The sequence below is a fragment of the Carettochelys insculpta genome, chromosome 19 (genome assembly GCF_033958435.1).
Source record: "Carettochelys insculpta isolate YL-2023 chromosome 19, ASM3395843v1, whole genome shotgun sequence".
NCBI classification, from domain to species: Eukaryota; Metazoa; Chordata; order Testudines; family Carettochelyidae; genus Carettochelys; species Carettochelys insculpta.
In genome coordinates, this window is record NC_134155.1 from 20,953,789 (window position 1) to 20,980,395 (window position 26,607).

At 45.2% G+C, this 26,607-nt stretch overlaps 1 protein-coding gene across 6 annotated transcripts in view; it reads left to right on the forward strand.

Annotated features, from left to right (window-relative positions):
- Positions 1 to 542: 542 nt before the first annotated feature.
- TPST1 (tyrosylprotein sulfotransferase 1) overlaps positions 543 to 26,607 on the forward strand; it is a 72,943-nt gene continuing 46,878 nt past the window's right edge. For 5 of the 6 annotated variants that reach the window (XM_075013391.1, XM_075013392.1, XM_075013394.1 and 2 more), the window contains exon 1: positions 543 to 663. The gene's annotated coding sequence lies outside the window, so the exon portion shown is untranslated. Of the gene's footprint in view, positions 664 to 5,210; positions 5,373 to 26,607 lie in introns of all 6 variants that reach the window. The other variant, XM_075013393.1, reaches the window with a different exon arrangement.

The window sequence follows — 26,607 nt, forward strand, 5'->3', positions numbered from 1 at the left end:
AGGATTCCATGTGCTCACCCAGATCCAGCTGTTTGTCTAGCTACTCATCCAGGCAAACCTAAATCCAGCTGCTCATCCAACATCGTGGCCAGATGTTGATCTATCTGTTGCTCTAAATCCAAATGTTTTTTGCTCGAACCAGATGTTCAAAGGGGCAGAGAGACCGTTGCTTCCAAGCCAAGTCTGCAGGCAGGTGTTTCACTCACGTGCCGCTGTTTCCTCAGGCATTCGAACACCCTCGTGCTATAACCAGATCCAACAGCTGACGCAGATGTTCCCGCGCTTCTCCCGGGCTCGAGGGGACCTTTTTTCTCAATCGCCGGAGCATGGAGGCAACCACGCCCACCTCTTGAGACACGCCCGCCCAACTGTCAAGCCCCTGCGACCAATCAGTGCCCGCGACACAAACCGGCTCCGGGCCGGAGTGCGACCAATCAGGGCGTGTTTGTGATTTCCATGGCAGCCTGGCGGCGGGCGGAGCCGGGCTCAGGGGAGGGGAGCGGCACGGGGGGCTGAGGGCTGGGAGCGGGCGGCGGGCGGCGGGCGGCGGGCGGGCGCTCCCTAGAGCGATGGTGCCGGTCGGTGGCAGCGGCGGGGCGGCGGTGGCAGCAGCGGGAGCCGTGACCCAACCGCCTGCCCCGTCTGCGTCCTGGCGTAGTGCAGGTGAGGTGCTGCCCCCCCCACCGGGGAACTCTGGGCCCTGCCCCGGGACCCCGGTTCCCCCATGTCCCTCCCGCCACCGTTATTCCCGAGCCCCCGGGTCAACCCCCGCGTCAACCTCCCCCCGCACCTGTGACCCAGCTCTGTCCTCCCCCGGTCACCCCCCGCCCGCTTCCTTCCTCCCGCGACGGTTATTCCGGAGGGACCCCCCATGGAACACCCCCTGACCCAGCCCCGTTCCTCCCCCCGTGAGCGTTCTTCCTCAGCCCCTGTGACCCAGCCCCCCCGAGATCCCCCGTTGTGTCCCAGCGCGTCCCCCTGTTATCCCCCCTTTGCCCAGCCCCCCGATATCCCCCATTGTGTCTCAGCTCTTCCGCCCCTTGTCTCACCCCTGTGCTCAGCCCCTCGATATCCCCCATTGTGTCTCAGCTCTTCCCCCCCTTATCTCCCCCAGTGCCCAGCCCCCCGATATCTCCCATTGTATCCCAGCTCTTCCCCCTTGTCTCACCCCTGTGCTCAGCCCCTCGATATCCCCATTGTGTCTCAGCTCTTCCCCCCCTTTTCTCCCCCAGTGCCCAGTCCCTCCCATATCCCCCATTGTGTCTCAGCTCTTCCCCCCATCTCCCTGTGCCCAGCCCCTCCGATATCCCCCATCGTGACCTAGCTCTTCACCCCTCCTTATTTCCCCCTGTGTCCAGCGCCTCCCCACCCCCACAAATCCCCCATTGGGACCTAGCTCCTCACCCCTACTTAATCGCCCCTTGGGCCCCGCCCCCTGAGATCCTGCACTGTGACCCACCCTAAGATGTGTCTCCCTGTGACCAAGCCCTGGGCCAGCCCTTTTACACCCAAATGTGATCCAGCCCCTGCATGCCTCTGAACTATTCCTCCATCACCCCCACCATGACTAAGCCCCTTCTCCCAGCTCCTATCAAGCCCTGCCTTCCCATCCGCTTTTTATCCCCCCTCCAAATCACGTTTCATCCCCACCATAACTCTTCCATCATGCTCCCCTCTGTCTCCAAGACCACCTCATTCCAGTCTCCGCTGCTAAGCCTTTGCTCTTCCCATTTCTTCTCTTGGCCATGTGGGGCTGTCAGTTTCATCATAATACAATAAGTGGACGTGACAGTGGCAAGGAATCCTGTTGTGTGCTAGGGTTTATCTGTTTTCCTTTGGTAGCCTTGCTGTGACTGTGCTCTCTGTTTGGAAATCTAGGAGGTGCTATAAACTCCTTATACAGTAGGCGGTTGCTCTTTCACCTTGGAAGAACGTGTTAAATAACTGTGTATTATTTGCTGAATAAAACAGTTTCATAGCAGGAGAAGTTTAATTAGTTATAAGATGGTTTCTATGAAGAAGTATAGCAGAGCAGAGCTCCATTGTTGAGTAACTCTTTTGGACCATGTTGGACAAATATTCCATCCTAAGTTATAAAATAAGGCTTTCTGGAAATCAGTGATTTTCAGTAGGAGTGCCCTGTTGTATTTATATGCACAACATAGATTTTAATACATGCATTTTCTCTATTTACTACCTTTATGCTAAGAGAGCTTTGAACATTTCATCATACAATATTTTCACAAAAGAATTTTTGCACCGTTCTTCAAAGGGAAGCAGCCGAGCTGGCTTTTATATTCAAATTCGGCACATTAACACATGGTTTAAATCGTGATGGGAACTTTCTGAGTCACTATAGGGGCTCGTCTGCATACTTGGCTTAATCTAATTCTTGACCTCCTCCCCCACCCCTCCACTCTCTGACTTGCTCACCTTGATTATCTTTTTCTGATTTGTCCTCCTTGCTTACTGTTTTTGGTTCTCTGTGTCTTAAATATTGAGTCTGGTCTGGTCTGGCTATGGTCTGAAGAAGTGGGTCTGTCCCACAAAAGCTCACCCAATAAACTATTTTGCTAGTCTTTAAAGTGCTACTTGACTGCTTTTTGTTTTGATAGTGTATAGACTAGCACGGCTTCCTCTCTGTTACTACCCATCATACAATATGTGTGCACAGTCTAGAGATACAACATACTGTCAGTTCTTTTCTGACCAAAGAGAAAAAAGTTTTCAGCTTTTCAACTTTAAATGAATTCTCTTCCAGAAAAGGCTGGGATCAATTTTTGAAAGCTGCTTCCAATATTCGTAGAAATGCGAAGGATTTTCTAATAGGATTTGGCCTCCTAGTGGCTGTCTGTTTTCTGCAGAACTGATTTTTTCCCCCCTTTTAATCTGAATTGTATACAGCATGTTGACACAGAGAGGAGAATGGAATCCAGTCATGCTAGCTTTTCATAGCTGTCAGATACGTAGGGTGAGGAAAAAAAGAAGGCGTATGTTGTAACTTGGGTCATTTGCAGAATCAAATCAGCTATAGCAGCTTTACTTCTGTGTTTATGGTGCCAATATTATCAACTAGCAGTATTGTAAGGTATCTCCTAAAATTACAAGTCCTAGAACAGAGCAGCTGCTTATTTCTTGATTCCTTATTGGGACAGAAATCATATTTCACTGTCATTTTAACTTTGAGTTTAATCTTTACAATTATATGTAAACCAGACTATTTGTTATAGAATCTTTGCGTAACCTGCATCTTGTAAACCTTCTGATAATTCATTGTTAATACAGTGTTAATTTAGTACATGATACTAAATAATAAAAATGCCCTGAAAAAGAAAATTGATTTATTCTAATCAATGCCTTGTGTATGTATTTTTAATCTTCAGGACAGATGTGACTTATTGTGATCAGGAAAAAAAAACCATAAAATTGATTAACATGATCCTAAAGAGCAGAGCTGTTTTAAACTGTTTGGTTAAGATTGTCAGTTAAGCTGTGTTGTAAGATGACTGTCGTATATTATTGATCTGTAGGTATTACTGCACTATCTGAAGTAGGCATAAATGTATGCATTAGGGATGTAAAAGGCAGTGTGTGTATATAGCTGTTTAATAATCTCTTGCAATATTAGCCCTATGTGGGCATGTCAGTATAATTCCAGAAATTACTGTATTCATGTTTTGTATCACTTTAGAAATCACCTAATTACAGTTACATTTATTCTGCGGATGCAGGGGGTTGTACTTTATAAATACAGGTCTTGTGAAATAGATTAGTAAACTTCTTCAGGGGACTGGAACTGCATGATACTGTATTGGAAATAGAGTTATGCACCTTGGAGGCATTTAACAAACTACAGTTCTGCTGTTGCTAATGGGTATATTGCAGGTTTACTCTTTGATCAAATGTAATATAGGGGGAGTATGATGGGAGTGTGTATGTAGAAGCTGCACATAAAACGTCTGTAATACAGAAATATGTTTCTATATGGTTTTCAATTGGAAGTACACAATAGTTTTAGTGTGACTGATGTAGCTATGTAACTATCTAGTAATTAATTTTTGGAATGTAAGCATGAAGAGTGTGTTCCAGAACTTCCAAATCTGTTCCTGCGAATATGCAGTATTGGTTCCCAAGTTTCTGCTTGTAGGCAAAAACTCATAAGAGCGACACTAAATTCCCATTAAAATGCACGTAAAAGTCTCCAGTTTGTTCCAAGTACTTGTAACTTGACATAAGCCAGTAGAGTTTAGGTACTTTTCTGATGTATTTGAATAGTTTGGCACCAGAAAGAGGATGTAGTGTGTTTATGTAGAGCAGGGATTCCCAACCTAGGGTCAGGACCTAAACATGTTAAGGGTCACTAGCTGGGCACTTCCCAGTCACATGTAACTGGGAAAGAAGCCATTTGCAGTTTCTTAACACTGCTGCTTCAGGCAGATATCTATAAACAGAGATAGCTGCCATCTCCAGCAGCTCTCTCTATCACTAGGGATAGCAATTACCTTATGCCTAGGTGCTGAAACCTTAACACTTGAGTTAGTTGCTGGGAGCAGGAGGGCTGGGGGAGCCTAGCAGCCCCAGTGAAGAGACTGCAGGGAGAGGAGGAGGAGTGTCTAAGGATGGGGCTGTTTAGGGATTTGGGTGGGGGGTCTAAGACTAGGGGAAGTTTAGGGCTGCTGGGGGGGTGTAAGGCTGGGGGCGGTTTGGGGCTGCTCGGGAGGTGTAAGCCTGGGTGCAGTGTGGGGCTGCAGGGGAGAGTCTAAGCCTGAGAGTGGTTTGGGGCTGCTGGGGGAGTCTAAGGCTGAGAGCAGTTTGGGGCCTCTGAGGGACTCTAAGGCTGGGGGTGGTTTGGGGCTGCTGGGGAGGCCTAAGGCTGGAGGCAGTTTGGGACCTTGCGGGGGGGGAGTGTTAAAACCTGGCAGAGGGTGACATCTGTGAGGTGGGTAGGGGGGACTAATACAGTAAATCCTCAAGTTACCCACATAACTCTAATTTTCCTGCAAGGGGAGGGGAGCCAGGAACGACCAGGGCTGGTCAGTTTTCCTGGCTCATGGAGTAACAGGAGCTGGGAACCAGGGGCGGTCTGGTTACAGTCTCCCCCATGGCTTGCAGGACCTGGAAACTGATTAGCTCATGGCTGGTCAGTTTCACATTTGGGCTAGGTCAGGGGAGGGAGCCAGGCTAAGAGCTTTCTCCTTCTCTTCCCCCAGATGCAGGGCTGTCAGACAGCTGCATGTCGGAGGGAGAAGGCTCCAGCTGCATGGCTGCGGGTCTCCCCACCCCCTGGCCAGGGCTGCTGAGGTTGGCTCTGCTCCAGCCATGGGCTGCGGGTCTCCCCCACCCCCTAGCCATGGACCCTGCGGCTTGCTCATGTAAGTGGGGGAAGTTCACTCGTTTAGTGAACAAAGGTAGGTGTGTGTGTCCCTTGTTTTAGTGAGTACTGGTAAGTAAAGTACTCATTAAATGAGGGATGAGTATATAAAAATGTGAAGTATGAAATTATAGCAGACACTCATGTAATGCGATAGCTTTGTTAGCCAGATGTACATGTATACCTACCTACCTATCTCATAGAACTGGAAGGGGTTTTCAGAGGTCATCGAGTCCAGTCCCCTGCTCTCTCAGCAGGACCAAGCACCATCCCTGAATCAGACAAGCCAATTTAATACAGATATTTAAAACAAGAATGAAATTTGCTGATTTCAAATGATTCAGATGAGAAGAGTCAACTCCCCTGATTTCGGTACAGAAATCTTGTGGTCCGTGTATTACTTTTGAACAAGTTGAACCTCTCTAGTCTAGTACTCTCTGGTCTGGCAATACCTGAGGTCTGTCATGGATTTTAGTTATCTGGGTGTCCACTTATCCTGGGTGTGGCCAAGTTTTCTGCAGTCTCATTAAGTTTGTTTCCAGCCACCATTCCTGGCTCTCAGTGTTCTATGCTTTAATTTACCCCTAAATGTCTTCTCAGAGCCCAGGAAGCACTGGAAGTGTTGCTAATGCTGCTAGACAATATTGACCTCCTGTGGTTCAGCAAATTCTCTGCTTTGGCACCAGCTGGGTCTGAAGGGTGCTGGACTAAAGAGTTTTAACCTGTAGTTGAATAGAGAAATCAGTTGGGTTAAATTTTCATTCTTGATATTTAAAAACAAATAACTATAGGTAGCAAGAGTTGTCTTAGTGTCAGAAGAATGTAAGGAATGGTGATGGGAAGATATTTTAGGTTACCAGTGGGAGAAAAAAAAGGAAAACGGCTCACTTTGTCCTTAACCTGATGGTTAACTTTTTATGTATTTGTAGGACATGCAATATGGGCACCTTTCACAGTCCTTCCAGTATCTGATTGCTGTGGGCTGATTTACCTGCAAATAACGAAATCCTATTAAATGCATATATGTGAGTCTTCCTTACTATGGGAATTTCAAATTCAGCAGTGATATAAATTGGCAACATAAAAACTTAATTTAGGTTTTTCTAGTTCTGATGAATTGTCTCACATCTTCAACAATTTTAAGAAAGGTGTCTTGAGAGTACAGGTTTGGGACTTGGCTCTCTCTTGTTATGTCTATTTAAAGAGAACTAGGAGACTAAAAAAAATGCATAAATAAACTGATGGAAAGAGGCCATTTTTGGAAGGGGAGAGGAGAACCAGACTTTTTTTTCCATTAAGAAATTGTGTTAAGGATTGAAGTGATTGTTCTCTATTAATCCTTTTATGTAAACAAAATGCGACTGTCACATAAATGGGGAAATAAGATAGAAAAGGAGAGACCTCAATATGAGGAAAACAGTCATAAAACGTGGAGATACTGTATGATCTAGAAGACTGAGGATAACATTAGACATAAGTACCTCCATATTTCTAATTCCAGTTCTGCTCTTGACTTGTGACGTTGGGCAAGTTATTTAATTTCTCTGCTTCTGTCAATCAATTTGTAAAATAGGGATAATTCTTATTTACCTGCTGTGATGGAGTGGGGGATACCTGTGTGTATGTGAGTGGCTCACAGAGGGTGTGGGGTCCTGCTGAGGGTAACCCTGACGACCAGGTAACACCTTTGTACGGGAGACAAAGGAGGAGGTGGAGCCTGAGGGGTTTGAATTGGAACTGGGGGTTGGAAGCAGTTAGTCTGGGCTGAGGGAGAGAGAGACAAAGGAGGGGGCAAGGCCCCGGCTCTGGGGGCCCCTCGGGGCGTCCTCCCCCCAACATGGATTGGACTGGCTGTCTCTGCCGGCTGTACTGACTCCTCTGTACGATGCTGTGTCCTGTCAGCTAATAAACCTGCTGTTTTCCTGCTGAGTGAGAGACTCTCCTGCCTGCGGACGGGGTGCAGAGCTTGGGGGACCCCAGAACCCCATCACACTGGTGTCAGAAGTGGGATGTTCTGCACCCCGAGGATGGAGCATCCAGCAGTAAGTGACCAGGGCCCTGGAAGAAGTGGGGCCTGCGAGACCCAGGTGTGCTGAAGGGCAGTGAGGTGCAGTTCCCCAAGGCGGAGGGGCCTGCGGCCGAACCCAGGCAACTGCGGTTGTGGTCCTCGAGAGGGGGTGTCACACCCAAGGAGGGGTTACTCCTGGGAATCTGTTGGAGTCGGTCCCAGAAGGTGGAGGGGCCGAGAGCCCAACCCCCAGGAACAAGTGACCCCTGAGGAGGCTGACGCTGAATGAGTTCTTCCCAAGACAGTGTGCTCATGGTCCCTGAGAGCGGGTGTCGCACTGAAGAAGGGGTTCCGCTGGGAGTCTGTTGGAGTCGGTCCCAGAGGGCGGAGGGGCCTACAGCCTAACCCCGGGCAGCTTGTGACCCGCAAGAAGCCTGGCACACTGAAGGGATTCTTCCAGGAATCGTGGGGTGCAGAGGGCATCAGCCTGAGAGCCTGCAACCACGCTGAGCAACTCCGCTGTGAAGTGGCAGCACCTGGAAACCGAATCGAGATTAAAGAAGCTGGACAAGGCAGCGTGGATGTGCAGTGGCGGAGCTGAGGTTAAGGAGAATCCTGCAGAGGTGAGCCCGGATCGGGGCAGGGAACCCTGGACTGCATGGAGCTCTGAACTGAGTGGCCTGCCGCAGCTCAAGGAGGGAAGGAGCGATTCCAACCCATCATCTACTAGTGGCCAAGACAGACCTGCAAAAAGTTTTCCAGGCCTGGGCCGAGGAAGGTGCCTGTGTGTCTGTGCAGGAAAGCAGCTGATACACTGGGAATGGCAAGTTGTCTGTGAGAGAAGCTGCTTCACCTTCTGTGTGTGTGTGGAGACCAGCCGGGGGCTGGGACAAAGGAGAGAGTGTCTCCCATTGTCTGTCTGTGTTGAACAGCAGCAGCAGCCTGGGGAGAGAGCAGAGCCTGCGTTTGGAAAAGGTGCCAATGAGGAACTTAGCCCATTGTCTGAGGAAGATTCACCAGCCTGGGGTGGCTGGAGAAGGATCCACCAGAAAAGAGCATTCCAGGTGTGACTCTGAATCCAGCCATGGGGGCTGGAGCAGAGGGAATGGCTCTGGGATGGGCAGTGGTATCCCTGCTAAGGACACTGGTCCTTGGTGCAAAAAAAAGTGCTTCTGCTTCTGGGGAAGTGAATCCTTTGCCTGAGCCTGTGGGGGCTCGAGATGGAGCCAAGATCCCAGAGCTGGATCTGAGGGCAGCTGAAGCCCAGATGGGAAGTGGGCCTGCCTCTGTGTCTCTCAGGGGGGATGATGCTTTAACTTGGTCTAATCCAGTTAGGATCATCAGGGAATCCCAGAGACCAGACGATTCTGGTACTTGTTCTTTGCCTGATGCTGAGGTGTTATTGGGAGGGGGTGAGAGGACTCTGTCCTACCAGAGTCATCCTCTCGCCAGGACACAAGAACAGACGGGCAATGGAGTTACGCTGACTGATGAAGATAAAGGAGCTGGTAGGAGAAGGGAGGAAAGGGACCCTAACCTTCTGTCCGGTGGTACTGGCTGTCTGCTTGGAGGGGGATTATGTGGGAATCTGCCTGATGGGCCAGAAGTGATCCTGGGTGTAGGTGAACCCCAGGAGCTGGTTGTGGCTCAAGGGAGCAGTGCCGCTGTGGAGCAAGACAGGGGTGAGTTGTTGTTTGGGGGAGCTCTTGAGGAAGAGAATGTCCCTGAAACTTTTCCTGACCCGTCTGTGGGGACTGCAGAAAATGGGAGTGAGGTGGAGGAGAGTGAACAGGAAAGGTGCTTGTCTGTCTGTAAGAGCCAGAGCAGCCCTTTGCCTGGGGAGAAGTTTGTTTCAGCTCCTGATGGCCAGGACCTGCCTGAGTGTGAAACCACTGGCTGTGCTCTGCAAGGGTCCAAAGCAGGCAGGGTAAAAGTTTCTCAGGAATTGGAAGCTGGTGCAAGTAAAGTGAAAACTATCAGGTAGTGTGAGCAGCCCTGTGAGAACCAAATAAAACAGCTGCACAGTCAGTCTCTGTAGAATGCAGGAGAGCGCCAGCAATTCCCCATCTCCAGATGATGGAAACACTTATATTCTTATACTGGACTCCACTTCTGATTCCATGGGGAGGCAGTAGTTGGAGGTAAAAGGACAAAGATGCTGTGGGCCTGGTGGGCCAGTAAGGGATAAACAGGGATTCCTCCATGTGGATTCTGCGTCTGGGACTCACAAAACAACTCTCAGAAAGCAGTTTGGTTTGCAAATTTCCAGGCTGGCTGGGAGGGGGCCGTCTCCCTGAGATCATCAATGGCCCAGCTCTTGTTAGAAGGGAGGGCACAGCCAGAGAGATCAAATTTCCACCCCAGGGGGCAAGAGAGAAGATTAGAACTTGATGGTGCTAAGAAAGGCCTCAGCCATTTATCCCCAAAATACCAGATTCTCAAGGCTGTTGCACAAAGGTTGTGGTCTACCAAAGAGCAACGTAAATGTGCAGTTGCAATGGGTTTGTTCTGTTACTCACGCTGACTGTTGTAACCAAGGGGTGCTGCTACCAAAAGCTGTAGAATTGTACCATGTACTGAAGGTTTGGAAAGAGCCATGTGACATGATGACATTGATGTAGAAGCATGAGTTGTATGTTGAAGGAGTCTGTAACTCTGAAATGTCACCGTTGTTCCCTGTAACTAGTCTTGCAACCTCTCACGTGAGGAGGAACATTCCAAACCTATTGTGTGGCATGGAAGGGGAAACTGAGGCACACAACCATTTTGGTGGTCTGGCTAAATGCCAAGGGTGGAAGCATTTGTACCTTCTTTTACTGGACTGTAACTGAATTCCAGACATTTGCCGGAGCAGCTGTATGGGCTGGTGGTCACACAGGGCAGGGCCCAGACCAGAAAAGAACTATTTGATCTGTTGATGCTGCAGCATCTGTATGGGCTCTGCCTGCCCGACTTGAGAACGTGGCTGACGGACCGGGGCCGAAGCAGGGAGACCAACCAGCCTGAGGGAACTAAAGGGACTTGTCCGGCTGCATCACATGAAAAGGGCCAATACCAAGCTCCTGAGTTGGAGCCTCCCCCAGCAGGATTATGACATGGAGGTGGTGCACATGAAGGGAAGCACCGAGGGTACAGCCGATGCCCGATCACGAGGGGAGGGCCCCGAACTTCCCCAGGTCACCGGCTGAGTGACCCCGCTCAGTTCGGTCTGGAAGGGGGGAGAGATGTGATGGAGTGGGGGATACCTGTGTGTATGTGAGTGGCTCACAGAGGGTGTGGGGTCCTGCTGAGGGTAACCCTGACGACCAGGTAACACCTTTGTACGGGAGACAAAGGAGGAGGTGGAGCCTGAGGGGTTTGAATTGGAACTGGGGGTTGGAAGCAGTTAGTCTGGGCTGAGGGAGAGAGAGACAAAGGAGGGGGCAAGGCCCCGGCTCTGGGGGCCCCTCGGGGCGTCCTCCCCCCAACATGGATTGGACTGGCTGTCTCTGCCGGCTGTACTGACTCCTCTGTACGATGCTGTGTCCTGTCAGCTAATAAACCTGCTGTTTTCCTGCTGAGTGAGAGACTCTCCTGCCTGCGGACGGGGTGCAGAGCTTGGGGGACCCCAGAACCCCATCACACCTGCAATGATGTCATGAGGACTGATGTTTGGATATTGCTTTGTACTTCTATAATGCTGTTGAAATGTTCATTTTTTAGAGTGAATGGGGAAGGGTGATTGATAATATCCCTTGAGTATGGTCTCAGGCTTTCCTTGAAAGGAACAATTTATGCACCTGTTTTGAGTGGTAGCCAATAAATACTTCAGTTGTGTTTCTCAATGCTGTAACGTTTTGTTTCTGTTAAGTTGCTTATACAATCTTCTTTGTAGAGAACAATATGAAAGACCAGCTGGTTGAATTAGAGGACCTGTTTCACAGGGATTTTCAGTATTTCTTGATATCCTGATGACCTTATTGTTGGGGTACTTTCTTATAGAAAATAGTGTCAAAATAGTAAGGATCTGGGGCAAAGTATCTTTAGGAGAGTATCACTGGTAGAACTATCTAAATAAGGCTAAAGACAGAGAAGCAAAAGGCTGCTTGTATAAAGGTAATTGTATAAAGGTACAAGAGTAAAGAGCCAGGTTCCAGAAATAGCTGATTTTAAACAAAGTGTTACTTGGTTTGTTTCCTGTTGAGCTGGGTTAATGAATTCTGGGGAAGAATGAGGTGTGAGGGGTAGAAAAAAAATGTGTCCTGCTTGAGTATTTTACTTCATGTTAAGATGGTTAACACTTGTAATTAAACTTTTTATGTAGCTGTCCTAGCTCAATGAACTTGACATTTTGGTCCACCTGTAATATTTTTATGTTCTTTAAGAATGTGATAGTAATATTTTAGTCCAATGATTAGTCTAATGACTTCTGTAATGCCTTATTTCCTATGCCCACAGTGTATTTGGTGGCAGGCTAGAGCCTTTGTTTTGCATAGGAAGGTTTAAAAATGCATTACGGTTTTTTTTTTTCTTGCACCTTAAAGGACAATACTGGGCTTGAGACACACTGGAAGGAGTGTGATCCAAGCAATTGAAGAGCCTATCAGTTCTTCTGTGTTACCTAAGCTAGAAGAAGACTTGACTGGATAGGCATTAGCTCTTTGAGCAAAATAAGCAAGGGCTGTCCACAAAGATCCTAGCAAGCCGGGGATTACTTAAGCCTCTCTGTGAACAGGAAAACCATCTGGTTCAAAGAACTAAGTGTCAGCAAAGCAGAATCTTTTGGAGGTTCCTATCTTATTTCTTTTCCCAGCTCCCAGGGAGTCTGACAGAAGTAAGTTACTTTTAAGTTGTATGGAAAGAATGTGTAACTGTTCAGGCATGTATTATCAGCAACTGTTGTCTGCAGACTCTTCTCTCAGCTCTAGGTAATGGAGGAAAGTGTAAGAAATGACTTTGGACATTAATGAACAATTAATTGGGCCACTTGGGCCACCTCATCCTTTCAAACCACCCCTTTCTGCTGTATTTTTGCCAAGAGATTTAGCTCCTTTATGATGTCACTGTCAAATAGGTTTCCCTTTACAGCTTCGATTGGCAGATTTAGGCCACCATCTCTGAGCACATAGGCTAATTTCACCAGAATGGTAACTTGACTTCAGACCTTGCAGGGCTGAGACTTGCAACCTTTTGGGATGTGGATTTGTGGGCCAGAGCAAGCCCTTTTGTTCCTCAGAGAGACAGGCAAGAAGGAGCAGGGAGGAGAAAGGAGCCTTTTTCTAAGGGTATGATGTAGAGACAAAAGTCACGTAGAGACAAAAGTAAGTTGAATTTGTTAAGGTCAGTTTTCTAGCACTCAATTTTGTAAAGTCAAAGGTGCATAAAGTTGATGGAGTGTGTCCCCATTACTGTTGCCAGATACAACTTTATCAGCAGTGCTGTGTGGTTACCTGTCCCACAGTTCCTGCTGCTCCATTGCAATGTGGGTTTCTGTCCATATGTGTGTTGGGGAAAAATGTGCCACAGTTGATTGTGGGTGTGTGTCATCAACATGCCATAATGCATGTCTCTCCTCCCCTGAAACCAACAGCAAAAATTCCCCTCATGGTGGCAGCTTGCTGTGTGTTTCATAATTTCTGTGAGAGCAAGGGGGGGAATTTCATGCCAGGCTGGAAGGTACAGGCAGATCATCTGGCCAGTAATTATGAGCAGCCAGACACCAGGGCAATAAGAGCAGAACAAAGCAGAACTGATAATCAGGAAGGCTTTGCAAAATAGCTGTATGAATTACCAGACTGCAACATGTGCTTGCCTGTAAAGCCTGTACATATGTGGCTTTCCCTCCTCCCCAATACCTTGGCTGGGACAGTGAAAATTGCCCATCCCCCAGCAGGCTAGGAAGAGAAGTGCGGTTGTTCTGGGCACGACGGAGCAGCTTGTCCTATCACATATTAGCGTTTAGTGCTCCTTTTCCTGCTTTCTCTGAGTTGCAAAAAGAGCTGTTAGTCTCCTTAGGCTATGTCTACACTATGACATGAATTCAAATTTAAGGCAGTTAGTGCGATATTACAGTGTCACTATCTTCACAGTAAATACCATTAACTCAATTTTAGGGAGCACTGATATTGGTATCATAACATTGATGAAGTGTAGTGTCAAGTTAAAATCTTAAAAATTTGCATGAAAGCTAGTGTGGAAGAACCATGTCTTTAAACTAAATTTATTAGCCTCCAGAGGTATCCCATATGTACCTCACAGTGCTCTGCTCTGTCAGCTTGCATCTCCACTGCTTAGCAGGTGCATAGGAATTAGGTAACAGGAAGACCGTGAATTTCAGTTCAGGACCAGGAGGGCTATGACTGTGGGGTTATGCTCGTATGAGAGGCTAAGAAACACCTTTCTTTGCTAGCAGCGCTCTGAGTGCATCTACCCATCACAAATAGTCCCAACATGGAGTTTGTGGTACTGTCTCTACCTCTGCTAGCTGAGCACTTGGTATTTTTTTCTGCTCTGCATGGTGCTAGCTGCTTCCCCACTGCACCGCATGGCAGTTAGGCTGTTCAGGGGTTGTGCTTGTACCTTGAGGGATTACAGTATAAGGGTGTTTCTGACTTACAACTGAATCGAGTTACGACCAGGTGGTTGGAATGTAAGCTGTTTGTAAGTTGGGGACTATCTGTAGAAGCAAAAGATTCTGTTAATTTGGTGATCTTTGTTGATGCCCTACTTTTCCTTCTTCCCTCCTGGAAAAATGGATGTTTGCTTACCACAGGAAGGTAATGAGGGCAATGCCATGTGAGAAGATGATGTGAAATACCTACAGCCACTTGTGTGGCATTTTTTTCCCCATGCTGCACCATTAGAAATATCCAGAATGCTACAGGGATGAGGGAACTGTGGGATAGGTTCTTACAGTGCACTGCTACAGCAGTCAATGTTTGCCAGTTGTGTAGCAGTAATAAGTTGACTTTCTGGGGAGCACATGAGGAGGTGAGGATACTCAAATTTGAATTTATAAAACCCAGTATTATAAAATCAATTTTAATAAATTTTGAATTTATCTTATAGAATACATGTAGCCTCAGACTAATAGACATTCATAAGGAACATATGGTGACTGAAAGTGGTCCCAAGGCTGGTCATAGAATTATAGAATTCTAGGGCTGGAAGGGACATCTAGTCCAGCCCTCTGCCTAAAGCAGGATCAACCCCAGCTAAATCATCTCAGCCGTGACTATGTCAAGGTGGGATATAAAAACCTCTAGGGATGAAGATTCCACCACCTGTCTCGGTAACACATTCCAGTGCTTCACTACCCTCCTAAAATGAGGTCCTGGATCTTCTGCATGCTTCATGCTGGAGCTCATCTGTGACCCTGCTAATTCATGGCCAGATGGGTGTCTGAGGTGTGCTGCCTTTTCTGCTCACCATGCTGACCAAACAGGAAATTAAATTCAAACTTTCCCAGGCTGTTTCCTGCACACTTGAAAAGCAGTGGAACTGGAAGTGGTGGCCAGAGTGGTCACATGGGGGCACCTCACTACGGAACACCTCCAGGAGGCCAAGAATGTAGAATTTCACAATGCAGTAAACCCTCAATTTAACAGATTAATGGGGGGCGTCCATTATTCCTGAACATCTGTTAAATGCTAGGGTTTATTGTCCATCCACCCTCGCCAGGCTCCCTCAGCCCCAGTTCTTCCCCTTTCCCCTGCCCCCCAGAAAAAAAAGCTGGAGATGCACCAGAGCTGCCACTGCCGCTGGAGTGCTGCAGGGACCCCGTTGTGCGTCTGGAGCTGCTGGACCTGTGCCTGGGACCCTGCTGAGTGTGGCTGGAGCTGCTGGGCCCTGCTGTGCAACTTGAAGGAGACACCACGTGTTCTCTCACCAGAGGTGGGGGTTGTATATGAGTGTTGCTGTAAGCGCCCCTCCCCTGGTGGGAGGAGCCTGTTGCAGATCTGGTGGAGGAGGGTTGGCTTCTCTAGGACATATTTTTTTTGCGGGGGTGGGGGCGGAATTTAGGACTTTATGGATCCTAGTGGACTTGGGAACAACGGAGGGGCAGGCAGACATCCATTTGTCCCATAGTCCACTAAATCAGGGTCTGTAAAATCGAGGATTTACTGTGTTTCATCTGCACTACCCTAAGGTCATCCATACAGTGTCAAATTTGACATTACTCCTTGTGAAAAGCCAGAATACAAAAGTCGATCTTAGGAGCCCTTAAAGTCAACAGAATGGCCTCTGCAGTGTGGACTGTTTCCTTAGAAATTTAACGTAAGTCACCTAAAATTAACTTTATCTCCTAGTGTAGACCAAGCCCAAGAAGGAAAGGAAAACCTTAGGGTGTGTGGCGTAGAAGGGTTTCCCATTCACAAGTGAATTCTCGGGAGTTGGGAGCCCTATTTCCTTTGTGTTTGGAGTGGAAATCTAATAGGTGAAGACATAAACTAAAGAACTTCTCAGAACAGGGAAAAATAGTTTTGAATTGTCTATACCTACTGAGAGAGAAATTAGCCATTGTTCTTCTGCTCAAGTTATCTTCATCTGAGTTATATCAAGGGGATGAATAAGCTCCAGAGAGAGGTTTGGTGGCCAGATAAAACAAAACCAGATGCTATAAGGCAAACCATCCTCCCAACAATTCTCTTCAGAAACATTTTGGCCAAAAATTGAAGCATGCTACTCAGGAAAATGCAAGACAAAACCCAGAGAAATCTGAACAATACAACTTCAGTTAGGGAAGAGGCCCAATTATCAGAGGTTTAACCTGAAGTTCAAGAGAAGAAAGTGGAGGACTAATTAACTGCCCCAGAATGTTCGAGACCTTCTTTAGAAAGACACTTGCAGTGCTATTCCCCTGTAACTCCATTTTGTAGAAAGCTGTGTCTGGCCAAACAGTAGCTGTAGCAAATGATTAGAGTTGTCTCTCTCTTACTCCTTTCACCTAACTAAAGTTTGAACTTTAAAATGCACTCGGCTACTAAAATGCTATAGTGAGTACTGGCAGCTCCACTTTTCTTAACAGAACAATTTTAAAAATTGTAATTTCTTTGTTTATGTAATATGATGGGAAGAGAAACCTTATCCTATTAACAATAACTTGGCATGTACTGGGCTTTACTTGTGTAACTTACCCTTAAATTGCACTAGTTCATGCAGGGCATTTAACATAATCTGGCTATGGAATATTTTTTTAAATTGTATTTAATTTTTCTGCTAATTTATATTTGATTTATCAAATCAGTTGTACATTTGTCTCTGTCTACCAGGGGGAGTAATTTAAATCGGTGGTTTAAATCAAGTTATCAAAAAAGCTAAAAATGACTGTGCTGAGGATACACTTAATTTTGGAGTAAGTGCCATTGAACTCACTGGCCTTTGTGCTTTTTGAGAAAACAAGTATAGAATGGTGTTCTCTGGGGGAAGAAGCTGAGTTATGCTAAAGTAAAGTAGGGAATACATCATTACATGTAAACCATTTGTGGCCATGATGTTCCAAAATAATGTATTATGTAATATAAGAAAATGACGCTCAGTGGCAGCTAGCAACTTTAGATTTCTCTAAGTGCAACTTTCTGTATTGTATATTTGAGTGATAGATTCCAAACCTAGGGAACTAATTAATAGTCCATAAGGATTAGCTAAGTAGAAATTTTTAGCAACATCAAACCCAGGAAATAGCTTGGGAATTTACTTGTCAAATCAAGCTTATACTAAAGGGCATAGAGAGAGTCTTAAATAATTCACTTTGCAATGCACCATTCTTCAAGTTGTTACACACAATTCTTCAGCCATATCTTCATCCACATCGTTTTCTCCCAATAAGCAATTTTTCTTATGATGTTTCATTCTTGCAGCTAGGCCCTACGTCGTCTTGCACTGCTAACACTTGACACATTTTCCTTTTTTATCCAGGGAACAAATTTCTTCAAAATATTCCCAGAGAGGATCTCTCTTACACCTGGAAGCCATGATAGCTTTTCTGTAGCAAGAGTGTCAGGGGAATACAAGAAGTTGTGTGTGTGCTGAAAAATGTTGTCATTTTTTTTTCTTTCCTGTCGGCTCCACTGTTCCTTTCTATGCTGCCTGCATTTTTTCCTGTGTATTGTTTCTCTGTCTTTAAGACATCATCTTAACTAACTCCTCTGCTGTGTTTGGCCAACGTCCACCACCACACAGAACAAAAACAATTTTATCCAACTTGTGTTTTTCTTTGCACGTGTTGCTTTTTAGTCTGCTGAGAAACAGAAATTGAAAGCCCAGAGCTTTCAAAAAGCAAGAGCCAGTATTTAGGCTGGACTGTCTGGAGCCATTAAGTCGTTTTTATGACACTGTAAATGTATGTGTATCATGTTTGTGATAAGATTTAAGTGTAGCAGTTAGTTTTCAATGAGATGTAATATTTTATTGATATTTTAAAAACATCAAAAAAGAAGAGACTAAGGGGAAATATGATTGAGTTCTATAAAATCATGACGGATAGATGGAGAAAGTGAACAATGAAAAGTTATTTGGTTGCTTCCATAACACAAGAACTGGTGGTCACCAAATGAAATTAATAGGTAGCAGGTTTAAAATAAATTATTTCTTCACACAGTGCACTGTTAACCTGTGGAACTCCTTGCAAGTGGATGTTGCAAAGATCAGGAATTTAACAGGGTTCAAAAAAGAACTAGATAAAATTCATGGAGGATAGGTCCGTCAATGGCTATTAGCCAGGATGGGTAGGAGTGGTGTCCCTAGCCTCTGTTTATCAGAGGCTGAGGATGGGTGACAGGGGAGGGATCACTTGATGATTATCTGTTCTGTTCACTCCCTCTGAGACACCTGGCATTGGTCACTGTCAGAAGACAGGAAACTGGGCTAGATGGACCTTTGATCTTTCCCAGTGTGGTTGTTCTTGTATGATTATATTTTTATTAATCAGGAGAGATAAAAATCAATACCTACTAGATATTTCAGAGAGTTTGTGAGTATCTTTCTGTGTGTCTGAGAATGCCTAAATAGTAAGAGCTAAGACTTCAACATTCAGCATACAGCTTTCTCTTATAATAACTTAAAGAAAGGTAAAGGTTTGGTTGTGCCGATGGGGAGACCGGGGAGGGACTTATTTGTTGCTTGCTGTTCCCATTCCCCATTGTCAGGGAATAAGGGAAAAGTGTACAGTTTGCTGCATTCTTCACTCTGGCTGGGGAGGGCAGTGGGCAGGCTAGCTGTGCACTTTTGTCTTGCTCCCTCAGACGAACAGGGAGGAAACCAGCAAGTGGTTGAGTGTGAGGAGAGGCTCAGGGAAGGTGCGCAGTCGTTAAATAAAGCACATACATTTTCCTTTTAGTTTCAAGAAAACCCCACATCATGATTGATTTAAGGACCTGAGCAACATGGGGTAAATTTGCTACTGTGTATCTATGTGTATGTAAGCTTCGGTAAGTAGGAATGTATTACAGACCAGTACCCAGTAGATACTGTTGGGTAATGTGTGACTTGCAAAATGGTGTCAGAGAGGTAGCTGTGTTGTTCTGTATCTTGCAAAACAAAGCAAGCAGTCCTGCAAGCAGTCCAGCAAGTTAGTCCATTTAAAGACTAACAATTTTATTTATTAAGTCTCTGGTGTCCAATACATTCGCCACTTGTCACATGGCAAACAGGACACTGTGGTATGGCGATTCTGGTTCTTGGAGCCTTTAACTGTTGCTCCTCTGAGAGCTACATGCAAGTACCGCCCACTCATGCACGCGCCCCACCCCTGGTGGGAGAAGTATGTGGTGGCCCTGGTGGCTCCTGCAGCTCCAGCCCTGGTGGTGGCTTCAGAGGTTCTGGCTGCGGCATCCCTAACTGTTCTGGCGGACCCAGTGGCTCCAGATGCCCCAGCGGCTCCGACCCTGGCAGCCCCATCTGCTCCTCTGGCGAGTTGCCAGCATTAATTCGGAGTGGGGATTGAGGGTACCTGACTCTGGGGAAGAGAAGGGGCATTTATTTAGAATGAGTGTGGGGCTGTGGTGAATATAGAAGGACAGCAACCACAAGTGTGGCAATCTTTTGAAGTGCTATGGCTGCCATTATGCTAATGAGGCATTGCATATTCATTTCCTATTCCCCTTTCAAAAGGAAACCCATGTAGATGAGCCGTACATCATCGAAAGCTACTTTCGATGTAGATTCATTATCATGCCCCTTTCGAAGTTCTGGGGCCAGTATAGACATAGCCGATGAAGGACCTCCTCATTGGACTCTCTGGGTTTCTGCTCAGGACAGTCAGGGTCTGCCTGTGTATGTTGGGCCACATGGTGGCATGTAGGTACATTATACACCACTTGGGGCTCCAAATGTGACCTCTCCAGTAGTGGCTGGCTACAATCTGTGCCCCAAACAGTGATCATCTAGACAAAGTTGACAACATACTGCTGGGTACTCACTGCATTACTGTGGTGGCCCACTCCTGTGATGGTCGTTGAGGGAGTACCTTTCAACAACCCGTGCCTGTCAGTGTGACTGATATCAGATGCTTTGGACTTGAGATGGGAAGAGCATCTTGGCATGATGCAGATGCAAGGTATGGAGTTTGCAGAGGAGAGGTTACAGATAAATGTCAAAAGCTGAGGGCATTTGGCCTAGCTTGCATGGTTTTTCCCCTGGCAGCTATCCAGCTGAGTGGGTCGCATACTTACTGACAACACAGTCTTGATGTCTTATGTCAACAGGCAAGGAAGAGCACACCCTTTAGTAAAAGGCCCCTCTGTCTGTGGGTCACCTCAGCGGATCCTTCTTTGATTCAAATGCTCTTCCAGAGGTGGGGAACTCCCCAAATGGACCTGTTCACTCTGAGGCAGAAAAGGAAGTATCAGTTTTGCTCCCTACAAAACCTGAGCTAGGACATTCTGATACTTTTTTTCCTCCATTCATGGGTGGGAGATCTGATGTATCGGCCTGAGTTATAATTGCCATGGTGTTGCCATGCCAGTGCCAACTGAGCACGTTGTTGAATCTAGCAATAGTCACTCTTTGGCCACTACTTGACTGCCCAGACCTTCTATTTCAAGATCATTGTCACTTCCTGCACCTCAGCCACACTTCCTTCCACCTCACAGAGTGGATGCTGCATGGATAAACTAAGAGGAGCAAGCCTGCTCTGAGGAGATGCAGCAAATTCTCTTGGGAAGTACAAATATAAAGCTATTTACCAGGTTTGTTCTCCTATCTTGCTTTTTGAATCCTGGGCTCTTGTTCCCTTTCCAGTGATCATGGAAAGTTGCCTTCCTTGTGTCAGTGATGTCAGTTAGACAAGTGTCTGTGATTAAAGCCCTGACATTGGAGTCACTGTGTGCAGCATCCTGTAAAGATAAGGTTCAACTGCAACCTCACCCAGCCTTTCTGCTAAAGTTTTGTCTCTTCTTTCCATGGTAACCAGGACATGGTTTTTCCCAGCGATTTTTGTTCCAAGCCACAAGCTTCTAGTGAGGAAAGATGGCTGCATGTCATTGTACCTGGAATGTACTAAGCCCTTCCACAGTTCAACCCAGCTCTTACTCATGACAGTGTACAGGATGAAGGTCCTCCCAATGTCATTAAAGGATTTCCAACCAGATCACCTCTGCATTTGGACTTGATACTAGCTGACACAGGTCTCACCACTGCTGATTATGAGGGCCTATTTGACTAGAGCTCAGGCATCCATGGCAGCCTTTCTACCACATGTTCCCATACAGAATATTTGCAGGGCCATATGTCCTTAGTCCACATGTTCACAGCACAACACACCTTCATGTGCAAGTTAGAGAGATGATGCTGGGTTCACTAGACTGTATAACAAGTGGTAGGTTCATGAACCTGCCTCTGATTATGCTTGGGGGGGGGCACCTAACATGGAATGGACATGAACAATCACTCAAAGAAAAGACCATTTTTGGTAAATGGTGTTCTTCAAGGTGTGCTGCTCACATCCATTCCATGAGCTGCCCTCCTTCTTCGTTGTTGGAGTTCCTGGCAAGAAGGGGCTGATAGTGGGGGATACTGGCAGTGCCCCTTATTCTGCACCATGCAGATGCTACTCCTGGGGGTACCAGAACTACTTTCCTATGGATATAATTAAGGGAAAAGCTTCTGGAACTGGTGCTTGTGGTGAGCACACAGACATGAAATGGGCATGAGTAACACATCTCAAAGAACACTAGTTATAGACAAGGTAACTTTTAGTTTTTATTAACCAAGTCTTTTTAATGACAAGGGGAAAACTTCATTTACTGTTTGTTAGCAGTTTTGGGGAGAGAACAGTTTCACCTGTAATTTAAAATTAAAAGCTGAAGCTGGATGAGGCCAAAAGGAACAGTTTCTGCATTTGGTGACAAAAGCACTCTCAAACTGGTCTTTGAGCTCTGTAAAGAAACTGTTCTGTTTTATAAAAACAAGTTACTAGCCTACTTCCTGAAGGAGAGCAATAAAAATGTACATCCATATAACAGATCCAAACCGGCTGCAAGGATTAAAAGGGATTATGGAGCCGGGTACCACTTCTGTGGAGAGACATTGGGTGAAACCTAAAGTCCCATTTTTCCCCCTTCCTCCATGTATTGTAAAACCACTCATATAAATAGGAGTAACCCAATAATTAATTCAGCCTCTTCCTATTAGTGCCTCTACGTATGCACTTAGAATACATTACATAGTCTGACTTTTTTTCTTTTACTAGTTGCTCTAGTAGTAAGTGAGGAGGAGAGTCTGCTCTGCAGAAATTTGGCCATATGTGAGAATGTTATAGCAGTCTTTCTCTGCTAATATGGTACTTAGGCTGAGCAATTAGGTGTCAGACAGGGGTTGCAGGAGACTTGCTTGCTACCAGTAGAGGCTTCAAGGCATTGATCCATCTGTGAGGAACAGCTCTGGGGAAGGGCACTAGCCTAAAGAAAACTCCAGATGCTGAGGCGGAGAATGCCCAGTGGGTCAAGAGAGAGCTGACCGTTGGGTGGATTTTAATAGAGAAATGTTTTCCATGGCACTTTAATAAGGGTAAGTAACAAGTATTTCTGAGTAGGGTGGAAAATTTGTGAGGGAGACATGAAAATTTTGGCGGTACATGAGTGTTCAGAGCTCTTCAAAATTAAAAACACATGTAGTTCACATTGGTTATATGAGCTATTCTGCACTGGAGAGGAAAGCCTTAAAGTCTTAGTTAAGGCATACTATTTTTTAAAAATATTTCAAGTTTGACTGTAATACTCTGATCTTTAGACCAACTGCACCTTCCAAGATTCCAGTGCTGTTGAGCAGACACTGGTAAAAAAGACTTTCTGTATTAGAAACTCTGCATTTTGATGGGAAAAACTTTTATTCCTCACTAATGTATAAAAATCCAGAATGTGTGTTGGCACCGGCAGAAGATTTTAGGGTAGTAGAAATGGCAGGTTTGTTCTTAAATAAATAAAATCTTTCAAATGGAGAACAAAGAGGACCCAGGAATTGTAAACCAATCACATTAACTTTAGTACCTAGAGGAGTAGAGGAATGAATTATCAAACAATCAATTTGTAAATACCTAGGCTACATGTACACTACAGCAATCTGTCAACAGACATTACTGTCAGAAGATATCTTCTGACCAAGCTTTCAAATACATACACATTTCATAGAGCTGGAAGGGGCCTTCGAGAGGTCATTGAGTCCAGTCACCTACCCAGGCCAAGGACCATCCTAGTTCTTTGCCCCAGATTGCTAAATGACTTCCTCAAGGATTGAGCTCACAACCATGGGTTTACAAGGCCAGTGCTCATACCACTGAGGTATCCCAACTTCTGTTGGCAGATTGGGGCCAGACAGCAAAGTGGATTGAAAAAGCAATCCACTCTGTTGACAGAGAGCAGATGGATTGCCTGGTCATTCTCTTGACAGAACATCCAATCAGAATCACAGCTGACAAGGCTGACTGGTGTCCTGGAAGCCCTGTCTGTTGACAGAGGGCTCCCCACCCCCCCCGCCACATGAGCGTCCACACTGCATTTGTGTCAACAGATTCTGTCGAGAGAGGCATTCTGCCTCCTGGGTGAGAGGCAGAAGGCTGTCCACAAAAGTGCCATGTTCCATCATTTTACTGTTGACAGAAGGCATTTTTAGTGTGGCTGCTCCCTGAGTTTTGTCAATGAGACTCTCTAGTGTAGACGTAGCTCTAGTGAATAATAGGGCTATAAAACACGGCTAATGTCGACACAGGTTGGTTTGCATGATTTCTTATCTTCCTTTTTTGACAGGGCTACTGGCCTGCTGGATGGGGGCAAGAGTAGACATGATGTATCTTTATTTTTATTAAGGCTTTTAATGCAGTCTCACTTGATATTCCCATAACAAACTAGAGAGTTTTCTAATAGATGCAATTACAGTTAGATGAGTGAATAACTGAGTGAAGGACTCAGAGGAGTTTTCAATGTGGTAGTTTTTTTGTTTCTTGTTTTTTCCCAAATAGAAGATGTTTACCTAGTGAGTTCCTGCAGGGCAACGTCCTGGGTCCAGTACTGTTTTTATTCATGACATTGTGAGTGTGCTTATAAAATTTGTAGATGGCTCCATGGAGGGAGAGGTTGCAAGTAATCTGGATGACAGAATTAGAATTCGAAAGAACCTTGACAAATTGGAGAATTCATTTGAAATCAACAAGATGAATAGCAGTGAAGGCAAGTGGAAAATGTACTAGACTTCAGAAGGAAACCTCAAACATGCAGCTACAATACAGGGAATGACTGGCTAGGTGCTAGTACTGATAAAAAGAATTGGGGAGTTAGAGAGGATCAAAAATTGAATATGAGTCAACAGTGTGATGTGATTACAAAAAGACAACATTTTGGGATGTATGTCCAGGAATGTTGTATGCAAGACCTCGGAAATAATTGTCTCTTTACTTGGGATTTTGAAGCCTCAGCTGGAGTACTGTGTTTAGTTCTGGATAATACACTTTAGTAAATGTGTGAACAAATTAGAGAGGTCTGAAGATTGGTTAAAAATACTGACAATGTTTCATTTTGTGAAATGTTAACTGGTTGGGGAGGCTGTTAACAGACTAAAATATGTTAAAGGCTTTATGAAGGAGAACAGTGAGTTCTCCATGTTCACTGAAAGTAGGACAAGAAGAAATGGGCTTCATTGGCAGCAGGTAGGATTTACTTTAGGTTTGGGAAAACTTTGTAACTATAAGAGTAGTTAAGCTTAGACATAGGCTTCCAAGGGAGGTTGTGAAATTCCCATTAGTGGAAGTTTTTATGAACAAGTTGGACAAACACCTGTAAGGGATGGTTTGGTTTACCTCTGTGGGGGGCTGGACTTGAGGTCCTCGCTAGGTACCTTCCAGCTCTATAGGATGCTACGATCAACCAGATTGAACTCAGTTTCTTCCGGCGTGTGGTGCAATCTGCCTATCTCTAGCCCATTTACCTTTACAAAAGCTATTGTGTTCTCTGCACTCTTGTAAACTGTACAGGTGCCTACAACTTATATTTAAGAGCTACTCTTCAATTTCCTATATTTTAAACTCTTGGCCCTGGATTCAATCTCAAGTTTAGCTGTTGACAGGCTTTGTGACTGTGCTACTTTTCAGTTCTTTAAAACTGAGAATTCTTGCTTCAGAGGTATTGCAGGTCTTTAAATCTAAAGCTTCTTAAGTAGTATGACTAAAAAATTTACTGCACCTGTGTGTGGGGTGAGGGAGAAGTATTGAACAAAACACTGCTACTTGTGCTTGGTTACTGCAGATCCAGACTGGGAAGTAAAGTTTGCTTACTTGTCTGCAGAACTGGGTAGAGTTATTCGGTAACACCAGTATTCATTCAAGAAAGTAAAAAGAGAGCCAATTTGTTACAAGAAAATATCTTTGTCTCCATTTGGTGAAAGTTATGGAACGAAATGATGCATTTAAGACGGTGTTTAAAATGGATGGTATAAAATGCTTTGGTACATCATATGTTTCCTAATCAGAAGAGGGAATGTCTTAGAGTGTGTGTGTGTTTGCAAAGTTAGTCTGTTTTTGATAGCATTCATTTCTGTACCTTGACAAATATGAAATTACTTAAAAAGAAAAGAAAAAAAAAAAAAGAACTTCACAAATCAGGGCTTCCATACTATCTTTCAGAACTTAGGGGAGATGTCTGTGCTCTTGCTGGTGTTGTGTTAATTGGCTTTCTCATGTTTGTCACGTGGGTACTTGCCTGAAGACTTAATGAAAAGTAGCCACGTATTCAGATTGCTAACCTTAGGGGTTGGATTTTTGAAAAGGGGCCCACCTTTCTTCAAACACAGCATGTAAATGCACAGACATAAATACATGAAGCTCAAAATGGTCTAAGGCTGCTGCTACACTACCATGGTCCTGTCAGCGGGGCCATAGTAATGAGGCAAATTGAAGCAAGCTAATGAGGCACTGAATTGCATATTCACTGCCTCATTAGCATAGTGGTGGCCACGTGAACAGACTTTGATTTTCAGATTGACAGTGAATGTGGGGTCAGCTTTGAAACAAACACCCTGCTTCAACATTCCCTTTCTCCGTACTAGCTTTGTGGGAGTAAGGGAATTTTGAAGCAGGGTGCTTATTTCAAAGCTGCCCCCATCTTCACTGTCAGTGTGAAAATCAAAGTCTGTTAATGTGGCCATCATTGTGCTAATGAGGTGCTGAATGTGCAACTCAGTGCCTCATTAGCTTGCTTCAAATTGCCTCATTACCATGGCCCCTCCAATGGGACCATGGTAGTGTAGCAGCAGCCTCCAAGAAGTAAAATATTTACTGGTCCTGTTTATAGAAAATCTGCGCATTTTCAAGTACACCTTATTTCCACCCTAGGTTCAGCTTCATTTTATATTTTGGAAAAACTTTATTATATAGTTAAATGTTAGCACATTATGCAAGGATTTTAGCTTTTCCATGTTTAGTGCTAAATCTTGCATCAGGATTTGTTAATATATTTCCCTCTCATTTATATAGCTGCTTAATATTTTAATGGAAACCTCAGATGAAGTTTAATGCATTCCTACTTCAGTGGTTGGTTTTTCAATATACTGTGTCATCCATTGGTAAGTTTAACACTAGTTTGAATGCAAATATGTAATTTTCAAGCATAACAAGGCAGAATTAAACGTTTGGAGATCATGGAGGACTAAATACCAGATTTAAAGGTTGTCTAATGAAACAAATGTAATGCAGCAATTTCTGTCATCACTGTTCAAACTGCTGATAACAGAATCACATTATGAGCCCATTCCCACAAGTCACTTG